Raw genomic sequence first — 12,334 nt, forward strand, 5'->3', positions numbered from 1 at the left:
GGACATGCACAAATGACCACTTATCTAAAGAATATATTGTCTAAGTTCACAATCATTTAGTTGGTGTTTGTAGACATCTGCTTTTGAGGTTCAGCAAGCCTGTGTGTATTTGCTGATGAAGGCACAGTATTGAAGCTATGGACACGTAACAACACATCACTAGATCACTTCCCATGCTTCTACTTCTCATGCAGTAGCTTCTTGCAGTGCACCAACAGTGCATACTGTGCTATTGTTAAAAATGAAGTGTTTTGCTCAGTGTTTTGCTCTTGTTCTGATGGAACTATGTGATCCAAGTAGGGCAAATCAAGAACATGTTCTTTGCAGACCATCAGTTTTATCTCATTAAAGTTACTAGCAATTAATTTCTTGCTGTGAAAATGTTTGAGTTTATTGCTGCTGTTCTTTGAACAGTCCCACATCCACGGCCCTGTTAAGCTGTTGCTGTCAGCAGAATCACAATTGCTGCTGCGTTTATCTCTGAGATAGGAGGAAAGAAAAAGGCACAATGCCTTGAGCATGTGAACTCCAGGCCTTTCTGTATCTTCTGCCACAGGTGGTGTTTTCCAGTATACCCATAACACCTTGCACTCCATTAGGCATTATTTCCATAACATTCAGCTTCCTGGAACATCCCTAAAGGGTAGGTTGGCAGGCTGGCCTGGTCACTCCCATGAAGATCTAATGTCTTCAGTCATGCTGAACTGGAAATGCTGAGGGTGAGAAGAGGATTTAAGAGACTGATGTTGATGCTGTCCTCAGGATTTTAGAAATCAACAATATAAACAGGTCTCTTCTGAGTAAGCAGAAGGAAACAAGAATTCTGTTTTCTCTATGATTTATTCATGGGTTGGTTTGTTTTGGTTTTTTTTTCCCCATGGAAGAGCCAGATTGAGCCCAGCACCTACAGATACTCTTCAAAATGCAAAAGCAAAACCCTCTTGAAAAGTCTGTCCTTGCCTGCCAGCACCCTGACCCATCAGAACTCTGCTAGTAATCATGTGTGAGAGAAATGGGTCGGTAGTAGTTTCAGGCTCTTCAGTTGTTGGTAGTACTTTTTTCAGTAATGCACAGCTGATTTCAGTCTACGTGCTGGTAGTTAATTTGCTTTGGCAGCACTGTCTGAGGTGTAGGTGGTCCACATCTCACACGGTTCGTTGGTGCTCAGAGCCTGAACACTCAGAGTCAAAGCCTGCGAGCACGAGAGGTGGCAGCTAGCTCCTGTGCCACTGTGTGCCTCGCTTTTTAATGATGCCTAGGGACAACTGCTGAGTCAAGACCACGTTAGCCCATCATCCTGCTTTACAGATAGGAAATTCTAAGTGTCCAGATACGCAAAGCTGCCAGCTCTCTGTCAGGTTTTACACACAAGTTTCATCTCTCTTTCAATGTGTTAGCTTTCAGGCTATGTTGGTTACACCATGACCATATATATATGCCCGTGAACTTCAAAGGTGATTAATGTTATACACCATGGAAGCAGTGGCACAGATAATGTAAAATTATTTTAAACCTATAGATAAAAACATATAGACATTAGAATATTATATGTTAAGATAAATGAACGTTTGCTTCTCAGATGATTAATGTTAAACACAGATAAATCAGCCTCTCCAGTGGTAAACTTATGAGTATATGTTTAGATCTGTTACTGAAGTGCAGCAATTACACTTGCTGGTATAAGTGCACTTAGTCTTACTGTAGATTTCTAAAGCTGTGCTAAAAACAACAAAAAATCCCTGTAAAGCCCACCTTCAGTTAAATTGCCCATGCAGAATTGTCATAGTTTGATCCCAGCCAGCAACTAGGACCATGCAGGTGCTTGCTCACTTTCCCCAGTTGAGATGGGGCAGAAAATCAGAAAGAATAAAAGTGAGAAAAACCTTGTGAATTTAAATAAAGGCAGTTTAATAGGTAGATCAAAAGCTGTACACACAAGCAAAGTTAAAAAAGGAATTCAATTACTACTTCTCATTGGCAGGCAGGTGTTCAGCCATCTCCAGGAAAACAGGGCTACATCACACGTTAACAGTTGCTTGGGAAATCAAACACCATCACTCCAAACGTCCAATGTCCGCCCCACCCTTCCTTCTTCTTCCCCCAGCTTTATATATTGAGCATGATGCTATATAATATGGAATATCTCTGTGGTCCATTGGGGGGAACTATCCTGTCTGTGTCCCCTCCCAGCTTCTTGTGCACCCCCAGCCTGCTCGCTGGTGGGGTGGTGTGAGGGACAGAAAAGGCCTTGACTGCTCAGCAGCCACTGAACACATCAGTGCACCATCAATGCAGCTCATCCCAAACCCAAAACATAGCCCAACACCTGCTGCTAGCAAGAAAGTTAACTTCATCCCTGCTGAAACCATGACAATGATAAAAAAAATGTGTGGGCCTGACCAGTATTTCCGTTTCAGATACAAGGTGAAAGGAAAGGCAGAAGTGTAGATGGTATCCACTGTGTGTATGAGGAATGGGGTGGGCGTATATACTGCTTTTCTGGCATACATAGGAAAGTCTGTTATTAATTTGTATGGGAAGCTGGTGTCCTAAAGAAACATTTTGTGATTCTGAATTTCTTTAAGCTTTTCATTTATGAAAATTAAGGCCTAATGAATGCTTGCTTGTTCTTCTTGTGAATGAAATAACGGTCATTCCTGCAGAACTAGCTTCTAGCTTCTAGAAAAAGATACCAAGCTAAAATAATCTTTGCCTTATTTTCCTTTCAGTTTTGTGACATTTATTAGGCATTAAATGGAATAACAGAAAATGTTTACAGGCAGCTTTCAAGACCCAAAAGGGGGTTCATACAGCAATGTAGAAATGTTCTTTATATAATAGTTAAAAGGTCTGTTGATGAGATGGTGTTTCCCACAACTAGCAAGGCCTGAGGTTCTTCTTCTAAAGACAGTGTTCAAGGCTGTCAAAAATCTTGTGATATTCCAAACTTTGATGAGTGGGAAATGGTGGGTGGATGCTGAGTTAGGGTAGGATTCAGCGTGTATTAACCCTGTAAAAGATCTGTTAAAGATAAAATTTTACTCTAGTGAAATCACGGGACCTCCCTTTCTCACTGAATTTGATAATAGAGCAAATCAACTTGTTTTTGACTAGTTATGTTTTAAAATATTCCTTTCCATTGTTTTCTTTGAAGACTATTGGTCTTCTAGTATATCTGATTTTTATTGACCTATTTTCATTCAAAATTTTTATTAGCACATGAATCTTATAGTAGTTGGTTAAGGTCAATTTAATGCAACTTTTGGAATTGTTTCTGTAATTGTCCTTTGCTAATGACATTAAAATAATATTATGCTGCTTAGTTTCATGATGCTTTAAAAGCAACAGGATGCCTTCTGGCATTGCAAGTCTTCTCTTCCTTTCAGCACAGTGGCTTCAAGAGGGCACAAAGAGTGCAGCTGCCCAGATTCACCAGCTTTCTATTGATAAACATTCTTCCCTGCAAAACAGTAGAAAGAGATCTGAGCGTCCTTAGCTCTGGAAATACTGTGGGAAAAAAATGAACGATATATGTAAGATGGACCACACTACCTTCTCTGGCGCTGCGCTGAAGTGAAAACAGTCACTGCAGCCTTTTGTAACTGAACCTGATGTAACCAGTGCACACCAGGTATGTGCTGAGCGCATCTCAGGGGAAAGCTGGATATCCTGTTTAGTGTTTGAACATCAGTTAGTGTTTGCATGGGAGGGGTGGACTGACTTCTTCTAGTAAAGCCATTCTGAGGAAACAAGAGGAGCAAAACTTGGGGTGCCTGGGGAGGACCTCTGTTGAGCAAGGGCATGGACCAGGAACAAATAGAAGACAGAGTAGCTCTGGTTAAAGTTACAGACATCTGAAGAGTGAATCTGGCTTATCTCTCTCATATTTCAGAGTGCTTAAGTGTGCTGGGAGGGGACTGCTTGGGTGTTTTTTCTTCAGCTGATTGGGTTCATTCAATTTTACAGCCTTTAGTTGTAGAAACAGAGTAGAGAAAAGCATCTGTTGTGTTACCCCCAGATCTAATGATACAAAACCAAAAGTAGTTAAACATGTAAAAGCAGGTTTAAAAATCCTGGTGGGCTCTTGCTTGTCAGCCTGTCCCAGAACTCTGGACTTTATTCCAGGCTGCGCTGTTGTCAATCAGGATCAACTTAAGCAAAGTCAGGGATCAGGATTCTGTTCTTGGGGGTTTTTTTTTTGTTCTTAGTTTTCTGCATTCCAGTCTTCCACTAAGCTTTCCTTGCATACTGCTATATCATTGTGTTTCCCTATATCTTGAAAGAGCTACATTTTACTGGAGAGGAAAATAACTTACTTAAAACTTCTAAGTAACTTCTTTAAAGAACTATCAATATGCAATGAGGATATTCTCATACACATACAAGATTCGTAAATCAGAGTCAATATCGAAGGGTCAGAAAATGCTTTGCAGTAGGAGACACAAGACCTGTGAAGGTGTTAGAACTGTCTGAATGTTTCTTCTAATGGCTCACTGAAAAGGAATTTAGCACGGTAGTCTTGTGAAGAATGAATGTTTCTTTTGTGATATTAGCCTTTCAACTACAGTTACTTTTTAATGTTGTGCCATGACATTTTGGCAGATGTGAGGCCTCTGTTTTTCAGTTAACTGCTGGAACATCTGTGTCGGGGGGACAGGAGGCTGTTTTGTCTGATTCTGAGTGCATCTCATATCTTGCTGCTTCTGATCATGTTTCATATTGCTGCACCGTTAGGATCAAGAGAGGCCCTTAGAACAGCATGTTTCTTGCAGTGTCCCTGTGAAATTAATGTGCAACCATAATGTTAGTTTCCTGAAGACATCGGAAGTTAATAACAAAAATAAAAGCCATGCTGGCCAGTGGTGCACTCGGCAAGGAAAACCGAAACCATGTCACTACCCAGAAATTGTTAGGCCATGGCAAGTACTGCAAGAACAAAACTACTAACAAACCTCTGCCAGATGAGGAGGAAAGGTTTTTGGTTTATATCTTGGTCAGGCTCTAGTGTTCAGGTTAATAAACTCTCTTTTCCCATCCTAAGCTGTTATACTGCCAAATGGCTGCTATATTTTCTGTCCCAGGAGAGGCTGCATGTTGTTCACCTGTACTATAGTTTCTGCTAAGACAGGGAGAGCTTTAAATTATTCTAATGGATCTCCAAGCCTATTTGTATACTGTGTATATATTAATGCTATATAACGTTGTTCAAATGCAACACTCCAACAAATCTCATTTTGTTACTGCAGCGAAGATGGATCTTCCAGGGCAGACGAATGTGTGTGGTGAATGACACTGCCATACAACCACAGCTCTGCAGCTCTTTATGACATTCAGTGTTCTCATTGCCTTCAAGACCTACAGATCTATTCTAATGGGTTTATCAGCCTGAGTATTGACTGGCATAAAACTAGCCTTGCTCGGTAGAGGCAGCAAAAGTATTCTGCTCTCTGGGATTGCAGTGTTTCTTCTCTGCTCCTTCACAGCAGCAGAAGCATAAGTAATAAGTAGCAAGAAGGGGGTCAGATTGTAGTCAAGAACAGCCATTGTAAATTTGCTTAAAATCCAAGGGATCTGGCTTATGCAATGCAAGGATTTAGGTGTCTGTCCTCTGATTTCAGGGACACTCAATTCTGGTATTTTCATACTTACGTGTTTTGCAGTATTTGCATTGTAAGACAACTCTTGTGGTGAAGTTGTTAACTAAATGGCAAAATTTAGTACCATCACCCATTTCTTGCTATACAGCAGCAGGGAGAGCTCTTGTGGGCGTTCAAGTAGTATGAAGCCTCAAACTGTTTTCTGATCTGTACCCTGTTCCATTTAGAATTCTCTCCAGCACAGCACATGAGTAGCTTTGTTGAAGATCTGACAGTCAGCCTGCCTGCTGATTTATTCACTCAAGAGTAACACTGGTAGAGGCAGTCCTGCTTAAAAAGAGAAAAGGACACCCTTTTGCTTAGAAAGTCATATAATCTCAGAAGTGTTTTTCGTTCTTCTGCTCTCTAATATAAAAGCAAAAAGGAGGGCAGTATCAGAAGGATGTAGGTACATAGTAGCCTGGTTTATCCCTAATATTTTGCAGCTGCCTGCTTATTTATGTGAGGAGCAAAGTCCAGCAAAACTGACATTGTTTTCATTGGCCCTTGAGACAGACATTTCCTTGACTAACATGCTGAGATAGCATTAAATATCTGCTTGGATTAGGATAGGTGTTTTTGCAGCCAAGCTTCCGGCAATAGCCAAGTCATCTTTTGCAAATTTGTGTACTTGGGGCAGGGACAGGAGAAAGAAAACATTGAGGGAGGTGGGGATGAAGGGTTTGTTTTAGGTGCCTTCTCCAAATTGTCAGTTTCTGGTAATGCTGTTTCCTTGCTCGTTATTATAAAACTGGAAAAAACTCTTACTTCCCAAATTGGTATATTTTTAAGCTGTGTTTGCAATAGTCGTGTGAGTCCTTTTGCCAATGGAGAAGGGAGCCACTCTTTTCTCCCACATGTGTACTTTTAAAAAAAGAATGAATTATGACTGTGGCCTGTACAAGGATCTTCAAATGCACAGAAAAATTTCTGAGCAATTGCCGAAGGGCTTACCTGTTTCCCTTGACCAAAGCAAGACTTAAAACCACAAAAATGCAGAAGGTCAAAGATGCTCATGTGTCTGGCATCAAAGATTTAACTGGGCAGTTATTTTCATTGCATGTTACAGGTGGGAGGGAGTATAAGCCAGTCAAGAGCCGCATGTAACAGTGCAGGGAAAAAGTGTGGGTTGTTCTCTCTCAGTATGGACTTTCTGGCACTATATACATTCTGACTCTTGCCTGGAAATAATGAATCAAGCAAAAAAGACCAACTGTATAATGACTTTTCTTCGGTTTCCTCTCTAACCTGCAACTGACCTACTTTGGGGGATATATATTGAAGTAAGAACATTCAAGATTGTTGTATAGCAAACAAGACAGACTTTTTGCCTGTCTTATTCATCTCAGAGCTTTAGTTACCCTCCTTTGTCATCACCTAATTTAATTTCTTTATCTTTTAGTCTCTCTATCTTATCCTACCATTTTTTTGCATTGTACAAAGATCAGGTTTTGTATCAAGAAGGTTTAAATAAAGACCTTCATCGTGGTATTAAAGCCCTGTTTTAAACCAACAGACCATTAACTTATTGGTAATCACTGCATAAGATGGTCAGCATACTTTTCAATGGTATTGTGACCAGCCTTTTGAGCAGATAGCAGTCGTAATACTAACTTAGGGGTGTGTCATGAGGGCATGGCCATGACACAGTCTGCAGTTGTCCTGTGTGTGGGATACTCAAAGAAATAACAGATCAATTGCATGTCTTTGTTAGCACCGTGTATATGTCTGTTTGGTGATGGATAGATTAGATCTGGATGCTCACTTCTAGCACAGAAGCAAATCACCTGATAGCAAATTAAAAATGTGTAAGAAATGAAGATAATAGCCTACAGAGAGCTGCGGTAACAAAGCTGTTTCTAAAGGGAAGGGGAAAATCCCTTCATTTTCCAATGGAAAAGAGCTTGGTAAATAGATGAGGCAAGTTTAATTTTGGAAGTTGCAGAGAGTGCTGCTCATGTTAGGACTAGCCTTTTCTAGCAAGTCAACAGAAACAAAAAGGTCAAAGGAGTATGGGGAGGTTGACATGCTGGGGAAATGGTAAAGCCCTGGGAAGTGCAGCACGCACTCCAGAGGGGTGTGGGTACAGCCTTGCTGGCCATTTTTGTTACTGGTTATACCATGCCTATCTACCCTCCACTGAATTGTTTCCCAGTTGGGTGTATAACCCTGAGTTAAATGAACTTCTGCTGTGGGACTAGGATCGTTTGAAAGCTGCTTGCACTTTCTTGGGACATAATGGAGAGCTCTGGGGTTTTGGACACCAAGTTAGCAGAAAGAAGCCTTCTGTTACTTTCTTCTCATACAGCAGCACTGGGGCTTAGCCTACGGATGAATCAAGGCTGCCAGTTCACTCACCCAGAAATACTTTTTCAGCAAGTAGCAGCTATCTCAAACATTTCACTGTCATCTTTGTATTTCTTTGCCTTTTAATAACGATAACTTAGCAATCTAATTTCATGGTTTTACATTGTGTTCTCCATACAATATCACCTTGCAGATAGTAAGGCAGTAATCTATCTTCTTGGAAATATTTTTCACTGTTGAAAGGCATACAAAGCTTAAACAAAAACTTTTTGTGGGTTTGCATTTTTTGTGTGTGTTTTATTTTGTTTTGTTTTTTTTTTCCTTTCTCTTCCTCTCCTTTTGTAACTACAAAGTTCTGAGAAAAGAGTTATTAAACCTGGACTCTGTGGTAAATGAGAGCTTGGAGGGGGAGAAAGCAAAGGCTACTGTGGCTGAGCTGAAGGACAGAGAGCATACTCCTTCACAAGTCAAGGATCTAAATCTAGGCTATTCCGTTCCCCAGAGCCACTCGTGATGATTATGTTCTGTGGTTGATTTATTTATAACTGTAGCAGTTGCAGTGGGAACAAAACATTAGGCCAAATTCTGACCTCAGAATAGAATAAATAGAATAGAATCATTTCACTCCAATTTTTAAAATTTTCATGGCATTACTTTGGATTCATTCTAGTGTGACTGAAATCGGTCTGTATTGTTTTGCTGTATTAGGTTAATTTTTTTCCTTGAGACTGCATTTCTCCCATCCTTTTGTCTAATTTTGAACACATAGAGCAGCAGAGTGTCTGTATGCTCATCTGTACCTTGAAGCTGGTACTTGACTGGACTGTGAGCCTCCTCCGGGCTGCAGGGACAGACTGGCTGGCAGGCTCTCCAAGGCTGAGGAGTCCAGCTCATTGCATGGCTACCATTTGCTTCCAGTGGTACAAGGAGGCACTTTTTAACTATTTAGGACACTGTGTCAGTTTGTAAACCAGTTTTACAGGAAGGCAAGAGAAGTGAGAGAGTCATTATGGATTCTGCTGGACCCAGGTGATAAATCTGTGATAGCAGCAATGTTTCACTGGTTATTTAAGAGTAAATGAAACAGAGATAGCTTTGCAAAACTGGTGAAGTTCCGGAATGGCAAAAGAAACTCTACAGCCTGTCTGAAAATTTGATGCACGTGAGGAGCAGTGGGAACACTGTAAGTTTATTATGCACCCTAGGCTGTTCTGCACTGGCTATATTTTTTTTTTCTGTGTTTATTTACATGTCCACAAATTGACTGCCTAGCACATAAAAAAAAAAGCTGTAAGATGAAAATCCTCACTAACAGCAGAAACGGTGCTTTATGGCCTTTGCACTTACTACCTGTAACTGGTAAGTGGGAACATGGGCTGCAAAGAAGTTAAAGGATTTGTCAGCTTGTTTTATTCAGCTTGTTTCTGCCAGTTAATACAGAAGAGTGAGTTTCTTCATTATGGTAACATTCTTCTGTTACAATCATATGTCAGCCCATAGAAGATAAAACTAATTATTCTCCATTTTGGGGCTTGCCTGTTCTGGATCAGAAAATAGGGTGCCTTCAAGAATTCATCTCTCAGTACAGGGAACTTCAGTATCTGTGATTCTGTGATCCAGTGAACCAGCTTGCAGTGACAAGTGCCAGCTATTGCCCTTCCCCCTTTTTAAGACTTAATATTTTGTTGAGTATATTTTTAAAATTCTGGTTTGGGTAGCTTTTACAAAAATGTAAAGCAGGCTGCTGCTGTAATCATTCCTGAATTTAGCCATACTCTGACAGCCAAAATGCAATCCCCCTGGTTAATAAGCAGCTAACTGGGTCTTTTGTTATGTTTTTTGATAGTTTGTAATAATTTTGCCCTTGGAAATAACAATCATTTGTTATACTTCAGGTGTCTGGCTAATCAAGTGGAGTTTTGACATCTGTACATATTATCATTTCTGTAGCTTAGTGTTGCCTCAGTTCAAAGCCTGGTCATTTAGGCCTCCCCCTCTGTGACCTTCAATATTAGCCATAGCATTGAGATGAATGGATACGACAACCAAAAGCAAACATTTCTTAAGGAGATAAAGTAGTTGTGCTTTGATAGATACAGCTATTTCTCTGGTGCCCGTTTTGTGTATCAGGAGTAAGCAGGGCTGCACTGCATCTCTAAAGCTGCTTGAAATTGTATCAAAAAGATTTGCCTCCCCTAAATCCTTTACAAGCCAAAAAAAGCCAAGACACTTCCCCACATTATCTGCACCTCAGCGATGGCAAATATAGAGGCAGTTCAGGGACACACGGAGCAGGACACTTGTACGTGCTGATGTGCTTCCCCACTGTCGTGCTCAGAGACATAGTGGTGTTCACATCCACAGTGGGTGTACCCTGGTACCTCCCTGGCCAAGGAGTCTAAAGCAAGGCACGTGTTTCTCTTGATGGGACCCAGACTGGTTACAGACACAGCTGAGCATTTACGTAATCTGTAATCAAATATATGGTTATAGTGTGGAAATTCTCACTGTGTGTCCTCATGTCCCCCTCAGTGAAACTGGGCAATTTGTCCATTAATACACTGCTCTTATCAGTCTGAGCAGTATTTAACAGGAAACTAAAATATGACAACTAGAAACCTTGGAAGAGTGTCAATTTAATATGTCCATCTTCTTTCTGCAAATAATAATTTTTTTTCTTGTTGAGAGCATGAGCTGAGCTTTCAGGGAGTACGGGACTGGTTAACTATGACCTTTTTTTGGGTTTTTTGTGTGTTTTTTTTTTTTTTAAGAAGCAGTAACTACAGTTATGTAGTTTAATTCTGACTAAAAAATGAACTATAACTAAAAAATCAAGAGGATGTGCAACCAAGCAAAGGAGCAGCAGAGTTTGAAGCACGGCACTAAAGTCGTCACGTCTGAGGCACAATCACAGAAGGAAATGTGGGTATTTGGGGCAGGTTAGTGGTAGATAGTGCCGTGCAAGATCAGTCTTTGGTGAAGGGTGGTTTTGAAGGAATTATTGGTGCCACATTGTGGATGCCTGGCTGTTTACTTCCAAGTGTTGCTTTTGCTGCTGCATTGGAGTCTCCAGCTGCAAAGTGATGTAACTTCTAAGGTATTTTGGATGAGCTGTTTCTGTATCTCTTCAAGAGTTTTTCTACTAAAAGAGCAATTAGATTGGTGCACACAATTGGGAGGAAGGTGAAAGCAAAGGGGTCTGTCCTTCAGTCAGTTATTTCAAGTCTGATATTAAATTTGATGCTGTGAAATGCCACTGTTGAATAAAGTGAGCAGGAGAGTGTCTGTTCCTTCTAGGATGACCTCTGTACCAGTATGGAGAAGAGCCATCTCAGGATATAAAGCCATTGGTGCTAATGGGACAATGTGCACTGCAGTGAAAATTACATTTATGAAAATTAAAATTCTGGGTGTTCCTCCATGAAATTGTTCAGGGAAAAAAGACCAGTACCTGTGGTTCTTGATCCATTAAAGTTGCTTAAGTATTTGGTTATCTTTGGTGCTAGCGGTCCGATAAAAGGATGCATTAAGTGATCTTCTGGATTGAAAAGGAGGTGTAGGAAGTCATAGCCCAGTGTGCAGTTACAAACTCAGACTTTACTCCAAAGCTATTGTCTTCGGAGGGTGACAGGATGGTGTCGTGGTTTTGACCAAATTGACCAACTAGAACGACAGATGGCCCCTCCCCTCCTCCCCCCAAGGAAAAGAGAGGAGAGGAAGAGGGGGATAAAAAAAACTATGAGTTTAGAAAAAGACTAAACTACTTTAATAAAAATATAAATAAATAATGAAATAAGAAAAAAAAGGAAAGAGAAAAAAAAGTAAAATAAAATACAAATGTATACAGTATATACAGAACCGTATCAAGCTCCCAGGATGACGATCACGTCTCCGGCCGGCGCAGGGGAAAGTCCCAGGCCGGACTCGGTGATTGACAGGAGCCAGATTCCAGATCTGGAGTCAGGAATGCTCGGATCGGGATCAAAGGCAGAGGAACAGACAGGGTCCTCCTCGGACGTCGGCCATTGAAGGAAGAGAGTTGACCCTTTGATCCCTCAGCTTTTATACTGAGCATGGTGCAGATGGGATGGAATACCCTGTTGGTCAGTTTTGGGTCACCTGTCCTCTCCGTTCCTCCCCACAGGTGTGACCCCTCTACGCTTTTCCACTTCCGACCCTCCAACGGGGCAAATAAAAAATGTACCTGACCTTGGTTGTTATAGCAATAAGTATAAGCAGGGGCCTCTCTGCTCACCATTCCTTGCTATAATCAGGTCTTATCACTGTGAGAGTGAACAGTTTCTGAACAATATGCTGTTAATTTCAGAGTTTAGTTAGTCAGAAGAGGCCTAGCTCAAAAAGTAAAATTACTAAACAGAAAATTAGTTCTG

General features: G+C 40.8%; 1 protein-coding gene across 1 annotated transcript in view; it reads left to right on the plus strand.

The window, feature by feature from the left end:
- MOB3B (MOB kinase activator 3B) overlaps positions 1 to 12,334 on the plus strand; it is a 102,299-nt gene that overhangs the window by 69,185 nt on the left and 20,780 nt on the right. The gene's annotated exons all lie outside the window — the stretch shown is intronic.

The sequence above is a fragment of the Calidris pugnax genome, unplaced genomic scaffold (genome assembly GCF_001431845.1).
Source record: "Calidris pugnax isolate Ruff unplaced genomic scaffold, ASM143184v1 scaffold157, whole genome shotgun sequence".
Classification (NCBI taxonomy): Eukaryota; Metazoa; Chordata; class Aves; order Charadriiformes; family Scolopacidae; genus Calidris; species Calidris pugnax.